The sequence below is a fragment of the Chenopodium quinoa genome, unplaced genomic scaffold (genome assembly GCF_001683475.1).
Source record: "Chenopodium quinoa cultivar QQ74 unplaced genomic scaffold, ASM168347v1, whole genome shotgun sequence".
Lineage (NCBI taxonomy): Eukaryota > Viridiplantae > Streptophyta > Magnoliopsida > Caryophyllales > Amaranthaceae > Chenopodium > Chenopodium quinoa.
In genome coordinates this window covers 5422428-5432488 of record NW_018743574.1, presented here as the reverse complement: position 1 = coordinate 5432488, position 10061 = coordinate 5422428, and the positions used below count along the sequence as shown (strand labels likewise).

At 31.2% G+C, this 10061-nt stretch overlaps 1 long non-coding RNA gene across 2 annotated transcripts; it reads right to left on the bottom strand.

Annotated features, from left to right (window-relative positions):
* Positions 1-3234: 3234 nt before the first annotated feature.
* On the bottom strand, positions 3235-6900 carry LOC110682283. Of its 2 annotated transcripts, XR_002503399.1 has the most exons (5): positions 6737-6900; positions 6380-6454; positions 6117-6288; positions 5223-5459; positions 3235-3660 (listed from the first exon to the last, which is right to left on the bottom strand). It is a non-coding gene; the product is annotated as an uncharacterized LOC110682283 (long non-coding RNA). The 2 variants fall into 2 exon arrangements; XR_002503398.1 differs by having other exon boundaries at positions 3235-5459.
* Between the last annotated feature and the right edge of the window lie 3161 nt (positions 6901-10061).

Below are 10061 nucleotides of genomic sequence, written 5' to 3'. Positions count from 1 at the left end.
ATTTTAAATATTAAACGACTATGATCATAAGTTATGTTAGAAATAACCAATTATTTTAAAGTACTTTACGACCTTTGCAAAATATTTGTAGCTAAACATGTACAAAAATTAAAATGAATATATTTTAATGATTATATATATAAAAAAAAATATAATGGAATCAATATCTTTTAGGATATCTTTTAACATTAGAAATATTATTTAAAAAAATTTCAATCACCAATTATAATAAGGATATTTTCCTAATTTCTTATCTTATTATTATTGTATAGAAGATTTTAAAATCAGTATAATTTTCAAATTTCAAAAGATTATATTCTAATATAATCTAAATATTAGAATATATATCTTACGATTTTGTCAACATATCTTATGATTTTGTAAAATTATTGATTTTTATGAGGATAAAATTTAGTAAATGAATATTAATAAATCTTAGGATAATAGATGACTCACTTTCCCTGGATAAAAATTTACGTACTTTCCCTAAAAAAAGATAAAATTAGGACAATACCATAATTTAATTAAGGTTATGATTTTAAATCTATTTTTTTTTTAAGGAAACACTTTAAATCTTTCTTTTCTAAAATAAGATCATATTTTCAGATTTTTTTGACTTGCTTATCGTAAAATAAAATCAAAATGTTGGTTCCCTCAGCTCCACGTCAAAAAAATCATAAAGTTGGAATTTTCACAATATCAAAAATACATATGGTCATTCGTCAAACTCAATAAACTTTCTTTTTTAGGTAATAACCAAAGTACACATAAGTTAAAACCTGAACTATAAACAGATCAAAAAACTCACACTTGTGTTCTACGTATCAAACAAGGTTTATGAGAAGAATATTTTTTTAAAAAAAATGCGTCTTCTTCCTCTAATCGATTTGCTCATTATATATCTTTGTATCCTAAAATTGTGTCTTCTTTCTTTGACCAATTTGCTCATTATATAGGTTTGGACATTAATTTTTGTTTTTTGGTTTGTGTAATAATTTGAAATTTAAACCATCTTTCTATAAGGTAAAAAAAAAAAATTATATATTTAAAGCAACAAATCAAAATTGAAATTTAGATTAACAATGGAATGTGTTAGATTTAAGATCTATTTGAAGATTATTTCCTAATGCCTATATGATGGCTGTTGATTGCTTATTTTTAGAAAATATTGTTACTAAATGAAACATAAGTTATCCCATATAAATTGTCGTCCAAATCTTTTTCAAATATGCTATTATAATATTTAACGTACTATTTAGGAAATAAATCAATGATATGCAATAGTGTTGTTATCAATTAATTTTTAAGACACATAAAATATAGACTATAAATTAAAAATGAAACTAAACTAATAAAAAAAAAATACTCGTAGAGTCGTAGTACTAAACATTGGGTAAAAAACAAAACACAAAAAATCACATTTAACATGTAACACTATTTTGACAAATAGGAAAAAGAATATTTTCGATTATCATTAATAAAACTAGAATGCATGTATATACAAAACAGAAGCATGATATATCCTAATTATAAGGAATACAACTAACAATAGTAGTGTGTATTTAGCCTAAATATAAGGGGTTGAATATTGGCTTTCCTAATTTATAAATACAAAAATATATTTACTGTATTTAACAATTTGTCATTGTATTCTTTCCAAAAAAAAAAAAAAAAGGTTTGCCATGTAATTGCTCACCTCCACGTTTTTTTCATTTGGTTATTATATGGGATTCGTCCAATATTAGGATATGACATTACTTATATATTTAGAATTGGTCTCAATCTCCATAATTATTGTAAAATTATAATAATCATCGAAGACGGTTCACTATTTAAATTAATAACAAACTAGTATCCAAGTAATCCAACCATTGGGTCACACGATAGATAAGAAGATAAACATCTAATTTGACAATTAGGTTGCCATTAGAATAGCTCTAAAGGTAGTTTGATTGAGAGTTAAAATTTTGAGGAACTAGTAGAATTTGTGGTTGTCTTCATTTTTGTGATATTCGTGGTTGTTGTTGTTCGGGTTTTGTAATAGCAAGGATACATAGTACTAACAAGGAGTAGTGATAAAGTTTTTATTGGGAAATAGCTATGGGAAAACAATTGTTATAAGTGAAGTTATCTAGAATTTGTTATAAGTTACAGATTTTAAAAATATATATATATATATATACTATTGTTTTAGATATTATTTTAGAACACACTCGTTCTCTTATTGAGTACCTAATTAATTTTAAAATAGCTTCGCTTTAAATGATTTTGATAATAAGAAGTAATAATAAGGAAATGTAAAGTTATGTAAAATGGATTAAATGTAAAATATATGATAGAATTGTATATTAGTTTATTACACTTTTTGAAGTAGAAAATTTTCAAGTGGTTCTTCTACTGAAAATATAGTAGTTAGAATTTGTAATCAATACGGAAAGTATAAAATTAATGAGAAATATGATTTGGGTATGTTTTAAAGTTTATTTGCCGGTCATTTATAAATTGTTATATGTTGGGAGGGAATAGCTTTACACTTTATATTTAAGATTATAGTCGTTGGAGCACACACGTAGACACTACGTGTGTGCCTCCCCAATGGTATGATATGTAAGATTCGTGGTTAAGATCACGTTTCATAATTTGGGGTGTTATTAACATGATAAATTGATGTTTACGGGATCTTATTTGTGTGGTAGTCACTAACTTAATTTTAAGTTCTTCCTATCTTTTCTTCCCTCATATATACCGTCTCTTATATTTCTTCCTCGTCTTATCTCATTTTCCTTTTCTATTCATCCTTGCTTTCTTTTAACCTTCTTGTTCCTTTTTTCTCCAACCTATCCACTCTCTTGTATAGTTGGAATTGTTTAGTAAGCCTCTCTCTCTCTCTCTCTTATTCTCACCCGACCCTTCTCACTTTCTCGACTCATCTCTCTCTTTATCAGTCTATCTCATCCTTGTATTCATCCTTGTATTCTTTCACTTTCTTGTTCCTTTTTTCTCCAACCTATCCACTCTTCTAGTATAGCTCAGACGGTTTACTAAGCCTCCCTCTCTCTCTTATTCTCTCCCGATCCTTCTCTTTTTCCCAACTCATTCCTCTCTTTATCACTCTATCTCTCTCTCTCCCTGCCCCTCAGTCTCTCTCTCTCTCCCTCCTCCTGGCTCATCTCTCTTTCTTTCACCTTTAAAAGGTTAATGTACAGCTATTGAAAAAAAAACCAGAGCATAATGTACAACCAATTAACAATTTAACATGCAACTTCCACTCCAAATTATCCAGAACAAAACAAATTGATTATATTCATAGATTATAAATGTATCCAAAAGAACATATTAACACAACCAGTTGGACAAGAATCAAACCAAGCTATATAGAGCACATGATCAGAAGATATTTTACAAAGAATATAGAGTTCTGGGCCTAGAAGATTCTTGACATAAAAAATGAATCTCAAAATGTGTAAAAGAACAAGCCAAAAAGCTACGAAGCTCAATATTATTACTCCGTACTACATATCAGTGAACTCTTTTGAAGCACACATTTTGTTTTGCCTGAACGACAAGATAAAGAAAAGGAACCTGTTGCATTTGAAGTCATAATTGTCATTGCTATATGCTTGATGCAATGAGCTGCAGTTGCTACCTTAGAGTATTAACCTGAAAGAGTCAGACCAGAACTCCAATTAACCAAAACCAAATATTTTAGTTGAAAAGGAATTCTTGATATCACACTTGTAGTGTCATCATATAAATTCTGCCACAAAGTTAATACGGGATAGTATGTTACAAGCTTAGATCAATACTGAGATAGTTTACTTGTTTTTGCAAGCATACCTCATTGTTTTATCTGTTAACACACTTATTGATCCCTAATCAAAGCATAAAGTGTAATAATAGTATAATACAGGATTTCAAGTTAACAATTACATAAACTACAGAAGAAATTATATGGATCGTTGAGCACTCTGTTAATAATTTATAATAAAGTAATACATGGCTGTCCATTTTGGATCAAGAGTGTGTTATAAAGGTTTAATCATTGAAGATAATTGAAAACAATTAGTTCAATTTTGAAATCATCCAATATTTTAATTAAGAAATATTAGAATCGTCTTTTTTTTTAAATGAAAATTTACAGAAGAGCAACAGTTCCATGATGGTTATGCGAGGGTTTTGAGTCTGGACTCCTCTGCTTGTCAGAGCAAATTATCTAGCAACCTTCATTAAGAAAATAATCACTTAGACATTTAACGATCTTAATCAAAAAAATTAAATAAGGCCCTTACTTTAGAATGCTGAGAAATCAAATCTCTAATTTTTACATATACATTAATCCTCATCATTTTGGCAATTTATCAATTAGCCATTATCCAAATAGTCATTAATCAAAATTGACCACATTTTAACTTTATAACTAATGTGTAAAAAAATGGAAGAAGGGAAGACAAAATAAATAAGAGAAGCCCAAGCATTCATTTTATCACCCCAACCAACTCAACACAACAACACCACATAGGCATCAAATGAGCAATAACAACCCGCTGCGATAGAACCAGGGTAGCAGACCGCAGTAAATTCCAGAAGGCATAACTCCTAGCACACAACTCCAAATCGAGAAATTCTTGAGCCTAGATTGAATAACTTTTCAAGATCTAAAACATTAATGAAGAGACTATGAGCTAAAAACAACTTCAGGTCGATGATTTTTGGATGAACAGAACAGCAGTAACAGGAAGCACCAGAACAACAGCGGCAATAGCGTGAAACAACAACTACCCTCTATAGTCACTCACAACAACAATATCTAACTTGACAACATAAATTTTGGCAGCAAACACCATATGCATATAAGCAAATTAAAAAGAGAAAGTATTGGGAGAAAATGGAAATATAGGCAAAAAATCACAAGTAAGCTATTCATATTAAAGGTTAGATGAAAATTGAACCAATTAGAATTAAGAAAGAGAAAGGGGCGATAGAATTGTACCTGTAGATCAACAATTCTGTTACATATCAGACAATAATGCTACTAATAATATAAAAAATCAACCCCAAAAAACGATACATCACTCAAATTCAACCAAAAAAAACTACCACACCTCTTAACTGAAGCAAGCAACACTACCCAATTGCAAGCTCGTTTTTTTTTTTAACCACCCCCAACCCAACATGTGATCCAGAGACCAAATTATTAGCGTCCACATTTAACATGATTATACCTTTAGGGGGATCCAACCTGATGCAGAAGGGTAGTCATGAGCTGCAGTTCTAACGAAAACTTTGTGTGAACTATGTTCAATGATATGTTTTCAAAGATGAATTTGTTCCTGCAGAACCAAATAGCACACATCATAACAAGTATAGTTGCGAGTCAAGAAGGACTATCACAGCAAGGATAGGAGGAGTTTTCCCTGAAGAAGCAACACGGTTTGGAGCCACATCCTTCCTTTTATCCCCTGCCATAAGAATTTCGGAAGATTTCAAGCCTTCAAGGCATAGAGCATATAAGTCTTATGATCTAGTACTTTGAAAGTGTAAGAATCAACACGTGACAGCAGTCATCATGATACTTGCACAGAAGCTAAACAGAGTAGAAATTCTCCAAGATCATAAAAAAGGTTCAATACTACGACTAACTCAATTGCATCAACTTTAATTAGGAATCATATATAATAAGCCTCGAAAAATTAAACATGTATATGTTCGTAAAATCATTATAATAGCATGTAATTAAAACTACAGTTGGAATAAAAATAATTCCTAAGCATAGCTAGAAACCAACACTGAGAAATACACAAAAAAAAAAGTAATACCCAGAAAATAATTCCTAAGCAAAAAATATATGCTGGGTAAGTGTTAATCAATTGCTTCCATACTCAAATTAAATTCAACTATGCCAAATGCCATTAACAATATTTCAGCATAATTAACCCATAATTCCTTAATACATAACCCATAATTCCTTAATCAATAACCCATAATCAACCAAAGAATTCTTCAAACAAAGAAACAGATAAATCAAGTACCAATCACTAATATAACACAAATGAAATAAACAAATGATAAAATTGCAAGAATCAGGAAAATTGAAAAAAAGAGAAAAGAAAGCATACGAGGAGAAGCGAAGAGAACACAATCAGCTTCGAGAATTTTTCGGCTAAAAGCTTCAACGACGGGAGGGTAAGTACTGTCAACCTCAAGATTAGTGTTGATTATCGCCAATGGGGAAATATCGATGTAATTGATTTTTCATTGTTTGTATTGATTCTGAACTTATCGTCATTGCTGAATTCATTCAAAAATTAAAAATCTCATAATTGAAAACTTTGGGCTTTAAAATTTGATTGTGGGGGGAGGAGGGGGAGAGAGAAAGTACCTTCTCAGAGAAGGCCTTTGTTGTAGGAAGGGAGCCGCAAATGGGGGCGGAACTAATTATTGGTTTCACCTGAACCTGCATTACGAATAAAAAAAAAAACTGATGAAAATCATCAATCTCCCAAATCCTTACTAATTAAAACAACAAAAAGGCAGAAAATTAAAAACAAAAATCTAGATCATAGAAAAGGGGAGGAATTTCTGTAACCACCCAAAAAATCCAACTACGGAAAAAACCCAGAAATAAACAAAAAATAAATCAGTCTAATAAAAGGAAAAATCTAATTGAAGAGATGAACACCAGGAAAAAAAAAATTAAAAAAAAAAAAATTAAATGATAATTTTTTTGGTATTGTACCTCAGAAACTGCTCCAATGGAGGAGATAGAGAGTGAGAGCGGGGAGAGGAGAAACGGGAGGAGAGAGAAATATAGTGAGAGGAGAATAAGGAAGCATACTTAAGAGTTAAGAGAGAGAAAGAAGACAACTGGCTCAGACAGCTGCCAAAAGCCAGGCCACCAAAGAAACAGAAACAATAAAAGGGTAAATTGGCAATTCATTGAATTCAGGGGCGCATAAGTAATAGCACCAACAATTACTATTCATAAGCTACAGTAGCTACTTTTGCAATTTTATAATGGTTATGGATATGCATACATAAATTAAAACACAATAGCTTATATATAAGTGATCATTGATACCAAACTTGGTATATGTAAATTGTGACTTGGGTGGTGAATGAGGATTGAGGACCACGATCCTATTTGCTATCAATTAAGAAAAATATTAGGATATTAATGCATGCACAATATGAACTAATTATTAGCAATGTCCAAAATAACGTATGGTCGTAGACCAAATAAGCAATGATATTGTGTTTTATAGGTAATGTCCTATTAGCATTTGGGTTAATACCTTATATGCAAACAGAATCGAAAACTATAACTTTTTTTTTCGGATCAAACAAGTATTCCAAAACAAAAATCGTTGTCTTCTCCAATTAGCTCACAAATCCAGATTTCGAAAAATTGTTATTTTTTTTCGCATACCTATAATGACCGATTTTTCATCCCTTGTTTGCGATTATCCAATTAACACTTATTGTTTTAGGATTAAATACAATCCCAGATTCATACATGAATCCAAATTTTGAATGAACTCTTCATATCACATATAATATGTAAATCGATGCATATGTTCAATTTTCATTGATGTGCGAGTGTATTTACGGGACAAAGATTACCATAATGGTGGTTAATCTCATCCATGGATAAACAAACTTTAAGAACAATGATGAATAATGAAGAACATTGATGAACAATTTTTTATTTTGATTATTTTAATTTAATGTTATTTTTTTTAATTAAAAACTGATTTTAATAAATAAATTTTGAAAATCAAAAAATAATTTTCAGAAATTCAATAATTATATTTTGGAAAATAAAAATTGAATTAAAAAAGGAAAATACTAAAAATAGTGTTTGACCAAGGTTAAAAAAAATTAAAAATTCGACCAATGATAATTAAGTATAGTGATGGTCCAAATAAAGTGGACCATAGTAGAAACATCCTTAAGAATTCTGTTTGATCAACTTTCTCGATTATTTGTAAAAGATGTGAGCTAACTTAGCCAGCAAGGTCTTTGAAGAAGTTTTGATTAATTAATAGCTAGGACAAAATAGATAAAATAAATATAACAAAATATTCTAGTCGTTATTAGTCTTAAAAATGACCGTCGAATTATGCATATATTGTACTTAATAGTTTTATTTACACTCATCTAAGTTTATTTTTTATGAACATAACATGACCTAATTTGAGGTATTCGTTCCATAACTTGTCTCATTTGAGCATTTTTCTATACTTTTTCACTTAACCATTTAAAATCATGTGAATATGAATGCCATTGAATTAATTCTTTTAAAACCGTCCGTTCATATATAGGGTCGTTTGGTTACATATTAACCATATTATCGGCGTTTACGAGTGATAAACAATTAAAGTGTTGCTTTAAGAATCCAAATTATACTGTATTTTTTCAGTCATTTTATGGGGAAAAAAAAAAAAGTTTCCACGTTGTATTGATGTGGACATGTGGTAGTTTGGTACGGTGTAGTCGTTTGGAGGATTTATAATGTACGGAGTATAACCGAGGAAAAAACAAGTTAACACTCATCTCCTTGTTTTAATTTACTACTTCCTTCGTTCTTTATTACTTGACCCGCTTTGACTTTTACATTATTCACCACCCCTTCTTTGACCGTCTTTTATGAATAATACGTAAAAAAAATACATTCTTGTATGATCTTTTTGGATTCGTCTCAATAAGTACTATCATAATATATATAACTTTTATAATTTTTACTTATGAAGAATTTAAGTAATTGATCGTTAAAGTTTTGCATTGGCAAGCGTGATAAAAGAAACAAGTCAAGTAAAAAAGAACAGAGGATTACAGTACTATATTACTCCGTATTTAATAAAAATATAAATACTCGTACATGTATAGTGGAGTATAATACTTCGTATAGGATTTAGGATAATGTCATGCACTTTATTTTTCTGCTTATTAGGCTATTACTAGAAGCTTTTTTAATAATTAGAATAAGAGGTGGACACGTTTTCGATTATTTGACCAATTAATGCTAATACAATTTCTGTAATCAGGTTCATTAACGTTACCATTTTTTTTTATAATGGTAATCATCCTTTTAATTTCAATTCAATATCCGTAATCTATCTCATACACGCTAATCTTATTATTATTATTATTATTATTATTATTATTATTATTATTATTATTATTATTATTATTATTATCTCAAAAACAAAAGTCATACAACCTACAATAAATTAGTGGGAAGCCGAGATACAATCTGGGCCCCCACTCCTCTAGCTATTGCAAATCCTACCCTAGTGAAGATATGAGCTGCAGCACGAACCCCAATGTCTTGCGTCGTCGAGAACCTCTGAATCTACTTCAGTAACGCAACAGCCTCTTTCTCTAATTCCCCAAGCGAAGAAAAGGAGAAGAGAATGAAACCATATCCAATCGCCTGACATCGAGCTTCGTACTTATCTCGCTTCCGATGAGCTGCATCAGCCACAACCCGCCCAGGAATGAAGTCAGATAGCCCTGACTGTGTCAAAGGAGAAGACCCTGTCAAATCAACACAGACATCGCGACCACGATCCCATGAATAAAGTAACACATCCGCGGGTTTGAGGGCTTCATCGTTCCCTCCGGCCAACCCAATGTCAAGGACCAAGGGGATTACCCTGCTGCACCCCTTGAGATGACCATAAGGTTTGGTCCCCATAGTACAACCTGGCTGGATTGGAATAGCAGAATTCTACCCATCGCGAAATGCCCGGACAACGACGACGTACCTCACGTAACATGACCGAACGATCAACCAGATTGAAGGCATTTTGAAAATCCACCAACAACATAGATAGACCAACATCAGAACTACGGTCCTCAATCAACCGATTCAACGCATGAAGAATTGCCTCACCACCTGAAGAAACCCCAACACCAAATTGAATGCCATCAAAGTAACTCCCTAAAGACTGACCAACCATAACAACACCCACCTTCGAAACGAGACGCCGCCAAACCGTACCCACAACAATAGGACGGATACCACCACCGGGTTGACAAGTGGCGTAAGAGGAGCACTA